The sequence below is a fragment of the Belonocnema kinseyi genome, chromosome 3 (assembly GCF_010883055.1).
Source record: "Belonocnema kinseyi isolate 2016_QV_RU_SX_M_011 chromosome 3, B_treatae_v1, whole genome shotgun sequence".
Lineage (NCBI taxonomy): Eukaryota > Metazoa > Arthropoda > Insecta > Hymenoptera > Cynipidae > Belonocnema > Belonocnema kinseyi.
In genome coordinates, this window is record NC_046659.1 from 53,433,145 (window position 1) to 53,442,761 (window position 9,617).

A 9,617-nucleotide genomic window follows, 5' to 3' on the forward strand; every position below is an offset into this window, starting at 1 on the left:
GAATTGAAACTTACATGGTAATACTCTATGGATGAAATAAAAACATTTTATAAAATTACTTAAGTAAATCCTTCAAAGAAAAGTATATCAGACAAACGATTATTCACAAGTTGCCTCTGTGCCTACACTTTTGTTCAGCACTGTAGGTCACAAGTTATGATCATGAAACTTTGACCCTTTCAGTTCGGAAAGCTCTGTATGTACTGGAAAATGTACTGCTACCGTATTTGAAAATTTTGGTGTCATGCATGCATTTGTAGTTCATTACAAGTTTACTTTTTCTCCTTTTTTTGTTAAAAAACAATCAATTGTTCGACAATTGTTTAAATAATACGTTTCACTCTATCATTTGTGTGTATATTTTATGTATCTACTTTTTTTAATTACTTCTAGAATATTTGTTTTTGAAATTTTAAGAAAAAAAAATTAACTGATTTTACATTGTTTATTTATTATTCATAAAAAAGCCATTAAAGGAATCAGTTTCATAACGTTGTATTATATTATGTTAAGAATGCTAAATATTGAAAGATTATTTTGTAAAATGAACTCTTTTCCACACCACCCTGGAGGTAGAGTATTAGGCGTATTTTTAAAAGTGGTTTCCCCAATAAACCAGTTAATTGGTATTTTTTCGATTGAATTCAACAGATATTTTGGAAGGGATATCACAAAGTGAGGTAAACATCCCAATAATCGTGACCTTAGTCCCAATAATCCTAATGTCAATTTTATTGCTTTTTAATTAATTTGAATAAATATAATTTATATTGGTTATTATAAAATGCTAAAACTAAGTCGGTCTCATCATTAAGTGTTACTTTTACATACAGAGCCTTCGGAATGTAAAGGGTCAAAATTTTATGGTCATAACTCGAGACCTATATGAGCTAAAACATTGTATTTTTTTATTTTGCGCAGAATCTAGTCTTCTATAATTTGTTCTTTTGAAGTTCTTCTGTAGGGTATGTACGAAACGAGCAGATTTGAAAAAAAAATTTTGGCTATAAATAGCTCAGAATAGCAAAAAATTATGTTTTTTTAAAGAGGCATAAATTTGATCTATGAAGACTAGAAGATTAAATCGTTTTTAGATTCACGCAGAATTTCCTGCCTTGAAAATTTTTCTCTCGCACCACACAGGTAGCTTCACCAAGAAGTAAAATATTTCCAAAAAACTGAACACGAGTAATTTTCCCTGAAAGATAGTTCAAGAGCGGTCAACTTTGTGAGGCCATAACTTATGACCTATTGCGGCTAGATTATTGCATTTTTTTAGAATTACTTGAAATTGCTTCTATTCCAATTCAACGTTTGTATTTTTTTTTGTAAAATTAACAGGTTCCAAAGTACAGATACAAACTTCGGAATTAAGTTTCTTCTCCTCTTTCTCCCAAAAATCCGGTTTCTTTGAAGAACTATAGCTCGGCACCTTTTGATTAATTTTTCACTTAAAACATCAATTCGTACAAAAGAAATGCCCTGTCAACTGAATAGAATATGTTCATTTTTAAACAAAAAATACGGATTTTAAACAAAATAAATTATTTTGAAACCAAATTCTTTAATTCTCAAGGAAGAAGATTATTAATTTTAATCCAGAAAACACGGATTTTTAACGTAATTTATCAAATATTACGATTATTATGTTGATTGCAAACAGTTCAACCGACGAATAAAGTGCCAGAGGCAACAAAGTTTATCAGAGACATTAAAAATCATTTTATAAACTTGGTTTTTGTCCTTTCGATGAAAAGTTCTCTCGGAGACTTGTAAGTGCATAGGGACTTGTAACTGCGTTACTGTTCTTTCATGAGAAAAAGAAGATCTGTTATTATATTTCATATTTCTATATATTATGATTGAAAAATTAAAATTTCAAACCTTTCTATACAAGCTCTCACAGGGTCAACAAAACTGAGCGCTATACTAGACTTCTATTACGTGTTATTTCAGACAGCCCCTGAGAGGAGCATTTGGCTGGCCCCATCCAAACACACAAATTTAACTTTTTTTCGGTCAAATATTTAGTGCAGAATTTAGTTCAAATTTGTACAACCAAAATTAGAATTTTTGCATCAATGGAAGTACCTGATTTCTCAGAAAAACATCGGCGGGCCAGCTAAACGTACCGCTGACTTCAACCCCTAAAAACCACACCCTATTAGACAAACACCATGGCGGGGCCAGAAAAAGGTACTGATGGTCCCGACATTGTCCAAAATTTAATTTATATGGGTGCATTATTTCCGTCTTATTTTGTTTAAATTTGTACAACCAACTTCAACCCCTAAAAACTACCCCCTGTTGAGAAAATCCCATGGCGGGGCCAGCGAAACGTACCGCTGGTCCCCACATTGTCCAAAATCTACTTTACATGGGTGCATCATTTTCGTCTTAATTTGTTTAAATTTGTGCAACCAGCTTTAAACCGTAAAAACTACCCCCTGTTAGGAAAACACCATAGCGGGGCCAGCAAAAGGTACTGATGGTCCTGACATTGTCCAAAATCTATTTTATATGGGTGCATTATTTTTGTCTTAATTTGTTCAAATTTGTGCAACCAACTTCTACCCCTAAAAACTACCCCCTGTTAGGAAAACAACAAGGCGGGGTCAGCGAAACGTACCGCTGTTCCCGACATTGTCCAAAATCTACTTTATATTGGTGCATTATTTTCGTTTTAATTTGTTTAAATTTTTGCAACCAAGTTCAACCCGTAAAAGGCACCCCCCGTTAGGAAAACACCATGGCGGGGCCCAAGTACCACCACTGTTGTATTAGGTGGAGGGGAGGTGATACCCCTACTGTGCGCGTCCCCAGGTGGCGGACAGGGGAAAGCTCGCTGGAAACAGAGGGTGGGGCCAAATAAAATACGTCCCGCGGACCAAACACACAAAGACCCCCAAGTTAAGGCGTGAGCAACCGTGCAGAGGACTGAGTGGCACCAGGGAGTGGTGTCTCGAACAGTGCCTCTAGGTTACCAGGTCACCTCCTAGAGTATATAGACCTTACCTCCGCATGCGGGGCTCTGCGGGGGTGGACTTTTATTTCCCTAGCTACTCGTGGGAATAACATGGAAACAAATACTGAAATACAAAACAAGATGGACATGGACATTGTAGAAGACAGAAAAGTGGATGAGGAGATTTCGGTATCTCCCAACCTGGAAAAACGCATTGAGGAAAAGCTTCCCAATCCGAAAACCCGGAAGCTCTGAAATCAAAGGATGGAAGGCTGTTTGAAAAGCTGAAGGAAGCCATCAAACGGGCCCATGATCAATGCTAAAGGATTGGAAATACACAAAAGGACATTAAGGATAGTGTGAATAATGCTATGGACATCATACTGCAACTTGAAAAGGTCCGAGGTTCCAAAAAGAACGCGGAGAGCCAAACACGAAATCCCAATTCGTTGGAGGAACAAAGGGAGAAACGAAAGAGGGTTGAGAATACGCCTAGCCCAACCAACAGGCTATTCATGCAACCCCATCCGAAATTGCAGGCTGAAGGGGAAAATCCTTGGCAAACAGTGCCGGCGAGAAAAGTTCCCAGAGACAAAACTGTGTCCGCAAGGGAAACTGAAATTGCCGAACAAAACCGCCCAGATCAGACATTAAAGACCAAGAGAATCCGAAATAGGAAACGCCCTCGCTCCTAGGCTATTCTTATAAGCCTCACTGAGGGGGAAAAATATGCGGATGTCCTAAAAGACATTAAAGCACTGGTCAAACCGGAAGAGATGGGAATTAAAGTCTCGGCAATCAGAGAAACGAAGAAAGGAGGAGTACTGGTGGAATTAAACGCCAAAGCTGAGGACAAGGCTAGGTTTAACGAGGCCCTCAGGACTGCAGTCGGAGAGAAAGGTAGTGTCCGGACACTAGTACCCAGAGCTGTGGTAGAAATACGGGATCTGGATGCTACAACAGAACCGGAAGAAGTCAGAGGAGCACTGGAGACCTTACTGGAAAAACAAATGGGTGAGGAACTAAAGATTAACCTGACACGACCGAATAGGTGGGGCAATATCACGGCATTTGTTGAATTGGAAGAGAAACTCGCAACAAAGCTTGATGAGGCGGGCCTCATAAACATAGGCTGGGTTAGCTGCCGAATCAGGAAAAGAGAGATGCTTCTTAGGTGCTTTCGATGCCACGGTTACGGCCATATGGTTGCGGGATGTCAGGCAACTGACAGAGCAGGTTCGTGCTGGAAGTGTGGGGATAAAAGCCATGAAACGACCAACTGCACTTCCAAACAAACTGTTATTTATGCGCAGAGAAAAACTTGGAAATTGACCTCGACCACAGAGCAGGATGATCAATTTGCACGGCATTTCTGGACGCCAAGAAGAACAGGAACTCATGATTGCGGTAATAACCCAAGGAAACCTTCAGCGTAGCAGACAAGCCCAAAATTGGCTAAGACATCGAGCAAATGAGATAAAGGCTGATTTGCTACTGGTTTGCGAACAATACTAAAACCTGAAATTGGTTAGCTGGTATGCAAACCAAGACAGCACGGCGGCGATATGGGTCAGGGACACATCAAAATATCCGGTAACAGACTGGGGTAGGGGCGAAAGTTATGTGTGGGTAAAATGCCCGGACGCAACGTACTTTAGCTGCTACTTCTCCCCAAACACAGAAATTGATATTTTCTATCGTAACCTAGATTATCTAGAGGACGCAATAAGAAATACTGAAGGAGAGTCAATTGTTGGTGGGGACTTCAATGCTAAATCACACCAATGGGGCATGAATTGGACTGACAGGCGAGGAAAGGCAGTGTCTAGCATGGTAGCCAGATGCGACCTTACAATCCTGAATAATGGGAATACCCCTACGTTTAGGAGGAGCGGAAATGTCGGTACGATAATCGACATTACCCTAGCGACCCCTGGAATCACACCTAGGATACAGGATTGGCAGGTCGCTGAGGATTACACTGGTAGTGACCATCAGCACACAGACTTCAAAGTAGAAAACAGAAACGAGCCTAACAAAAGGAAAGGCCAACAGAGGATACAAAAGGGTTGGAATGCCAAAAAACTCGATGCCGAGAAACTTCTCTACACACTTCACCAGGAAGAGGTTCTTTACGATATCTCTGAAATGGACACGACAGCGAACATGAGCAGAAAGGCGCGGAAATTTGTGAAAAAGACAATGCGCCTCATCACCAAGGCCTGCGATGCATCCATGCCCATGAGAAGAGGCAAACAGAAAAGAACTTACATATACTGGTGGGCAGGGGAGATCGCCGAATTAACGAAGGAGTGCCTTAAATTGAGGCGGAGATCCCTAAGGGCCAGACGGAGAGCAGCTGACCAACCGGAAAACGCTGAATACAAAGCAGCTAAGAAAAAGCTGAACGACGCTATTCGTAAAAGTAAAGTCCGATGTTGGAAGATCTTGTGCGATGCTATTAATGCAGATACCTGGGGAATGGGCTACCAGATAGTAATCGGCCGACTTGAAAACCGGGCACCAGTAGGGCCCAAAGATCCGCAAACGATGGCAGAAATTATCTGCGCTCTCTTCCCAACACATCCGGAAAGAGGAAGAAAAGAATTCATCTTCAAAGAGGCCCCACCCTTCACTATAGAGGAACTCTGGACAGCTGTAGGTGAAATGAGCACGGGAAAAGCACCTGGACCTGATGGTATACCATCGGAGGCTATAGTAGCTATAGCCAAAGAATACCCCATGCTTCTGCTGAATATGTACAATGTCTGCTTGCAGGCGGGCATTTTTCCTTCTGAGTGGAAAATGCAGCGACTTGTCCTAATCGACATGGGCAAGGGCCTACCTGTAACACCAGCTGCGTACCGTCCATTGTGTATGCTTGATACAGCTGGCAAAGTATATGAGAAGCTGCTAAGATCAAGACTCCGTATAGCAGTGGACGCAGCTGGCGGATTAGCCAAAAATCAACACGACTTTAGGAAAGGTAAATCCACAATCGGCGCAATCAGCAAAGTTGTCCAAAAGGCTCATGAATCATGGCAAGGAAATAACCGGCAAAAGAGCGCATGCGCCCTATTAACGTTTGATGTTAAAAATGCGTTCAACTCAGTAAGTTGGAACGACGTAATGGAGGCCTTAGAAAAACGCTTTAAAGTTCCAGGATACCTCAGAAAGGTTCTAGAAAGGTTCTGACTATCTGCGCGATAGGGAACTTCTTTATCACACTACAGAGGGCACTAAATCCAAGAAGGTAACGGCTGGGGTTATGCAGGGATCTGCCTTAGGCCCTGACCTCTGGAATGTGGTCTACGACGAAGTTCTCACCATGGACCTGCTAGAACACACCACACTTGAAGGGTTTGCTGATGACCTAGCTGCAAAGATTGTTGTAAAAACAGAGGAGCAGGTACAAAATAGAGTTGAACTAGCTTCGATGATAGTAGAAAACTGGATGACAAATTATGGACTCCAGCTAGCCAGTCAAAAAACGAAACTTGTGATACTCTCAAGGAAAAGGAACTTCTGCGAAAAACTTCAAGTAGAAGTCTGCAGATCCAATGTGGATGCAGCCAAATCCTTGAAGTATCTTGGCGTCAAAGTTGACCGAAAACTCAAGTTCTGGGAGCAGATAAAGTCTGCCTCAGAAAAAGCAGATAAAGTCATGGGGGCGCTATGCAGGTTGATGCCTAACATAGCTGGCCCAAAGAGTAGCAAGAGAAAAACTCTAGTGAGCATGATTCATTCCATCTTGCTCTATGGAGCGTAAATATGGGCGGATGCACTCCAACACGAAACATACCGCAAGAAGATGGACGAGACGACTCATCCCGGATGTAATAAGCTGGCATAAACGTGGACATGGTGAGGTGAACTTTTATATCACCCAGCTACTAAGCGGACATGGAATGTTTTATGCATACCTGCACAAGATAGGGAAAAAGGAGACACCCCATTGTATATACAGCCCCAACGAAGCAGTCGATGACGCCGAGCACACTTTCTTTAAGTGTGACAGGTGGGCGGAGATAAGAGAAGCGGTGCAAGAGGAACTGCGTGAGCGTCTTACGCCGGAAAACGTTGTTGCGCTTATGCTTCTTAAGACTTCGTAGTAAGAAAATGGAGTAGCCTGTAGGCTGATTAGAGAACAAATTAAACCAGGGCGCCGAAGGCCGGCGAGCCCGAGGAGAGACATATGTCTTTGCTACCGAGGACGACGCGTTCCCCTGGATAAAGAAATTTACTAACAGGGCAGAAGGCCGGCGAGCCGGAGAAGAGACCATGGACTCTTTTACCGAGGATGACGCACAACCCTGAAGGAAGATCAGAAGCAGGCACTAGGACACAGTGAAACGGCCTTATCCCCATGTTCCCGAAGTAATACGAAAGCAGTTCCAGGAACATGGGTTGGCTGAAAGGGGGGGTTTTAGTCAGTAAGAATCTGACACTACCCATGCTAAGGTTCTTTTCTTCCATTAAGAGGAGAACGCTAGCATGGGTGTCTTATGCAAGATTTCCCCTCCTATTATAAAAAAATGGCGGTACCAGCGAAACGTACCGCTGGTCCCGACATTGTCCAAAATCTACTTTATATGGGTGCATTATTTTCGTCTTAATTTGTTTAAATTTGTGCAACCAACTTCAACCCGTAAAAACCTCCCCCTATTAGACAAACACCATGGCGGGGCCAGCAAAAGGTACTGATGATCCTGACATTGTCCAAAATCTACTTTATATGGGTGCATTATTTTCGTCTTAATTTGTTCAAATTTGTGCAACAAACTTCAACCCCTAAAAACTACCCCCTGTTAGGAAAACGCCATGGCGGGGCCAGCGAAACGTACCGCTTGTCCTGACATTGTCCAAAGTGTACTTTATATGGGTGCATTATTTTCGTCTTAATTTGTTTAAATTTGTGCAACCAACTTAAACCCGTAAAAACTACCCCCTGTTAGGAAAACTACCATGGCGGGGCCAGCAAAAGGTACTGATGGTCCCGACATTGTCCAAAATCTACTTTATATGAGTGCATTATTTTCGTCTTAATTTGTTTAAATTTGTGCAACCAACTTCAACCCGTAAAAACCACTCCCTGTTAGGAAAACACCATGGCAGGGCCAGCGAAACGTACCGCTTGTCCCGACATTGCCCAAAGTCTACTTTATATGGGTGCATTATTTTCATCTTAATTTATTTAAATTGTTCAACCAACTTCAACCCGTAAAAACCACCCCCTATGAGGAAAACACCATGGCGGGGTCAGCGAAACGTACCGCTGGTCCCGACATTGTCCAAAATCTAGTTTATATGTTTGCATTATTTTCGTCTTAATTTGTTTAAATTAGTGCAACCAACTTCAACCCCTAAAAACTACCCCCTGTTAGAAAAACTACCATGGCGGGGCCAACGAAACGTACCGCTGGTCCCGACATTGTCCAAAATCTACTTTATATGGGTGCATTATTTTCGTCTTAATTTGTTTAAATTTGTGCAACCAACTTCAACCCCTAAAAACTACTAGAAATTCTAATTTTGGTTTTACAAATTTGAACAAATACTGCACTAAATATTTGGTCGAAAAAAGTTAAACTTGCGTGGGTGGTGGGAGCAGCGAAATTGACCTGCCCCTGAGTTGTGCAAACATGTAAAATTTGTGTACAATGTGAATAAAGCTGTTATTTTTCGGAAGAAATTGGGTGACACAGATACTTGATATCTTGCTGTTTGTACAAGCTGCCTTTTTACACAGAGAGCTTGTATATATTGCCATTTAATGTAGAAAGGACTGCTCTAGGACTAAGTTGCCGAAAATTGTACCCTTTGGGAATTCACATACTCACTTAGGTAGGGATCGCTATTTTTCGTATACGGTGTGTTCACCCCTGAATAAATCACTGTCGATCATAATAATACCAGGCACTTTTTCGTTTTCTCGCTAGGATCGCCCGGAATCTTATTTCTACAATTTTGCCTTGATTTCCAGGACCCTTAATACACTCAGCCATCTAAGTTTTAAAAAAATAATTTTTGTCGGATATGAATTTCTATTCGTTACATCGTAATATTTAATGCAATAAAACATTAACATTTTTTAAAGATTATGAAACTGCTTGACGTGTGAATAAATCATTGGAAAGAATAAAGTTTGTGTGATTATACTAAATACTTGCGATTAAGCTACGAAATAATTATTGTTTTTATTTCAAATAATTAATATGTCAGGCTTAATTATCATTTACGCAATCAAAAAATAATTAAAATAAATTAAATAAATCATTCATATTAAAATTTGATTTTCTGGAATACTATAAGTGCAATAAGTATGCTATAATAATTGCAAATTTAATACAAATTTATTACAACTTGACTATGTATTTCAATTCGAAGAAAATGTTTTGGAAGTTCCTTTAAAAAATCGTTATTAAGAATGCAGTTCATGTATTGAGATTTAAATCACATTTATAATAATTGTTCATTATAATAAATATATAATAGTGTACATTTGATTATTGCTTGAGCCTTTATATGCAATTATGTATTGTAATTTTCTAAATCTTTGATTCAAAAATTATTATTTTCTTAATTGACTTTTGTAATTTTTTTAAAATCCAAACCGTAATTCTATCTAGAAACTAGCTAAAATTTGAATAAA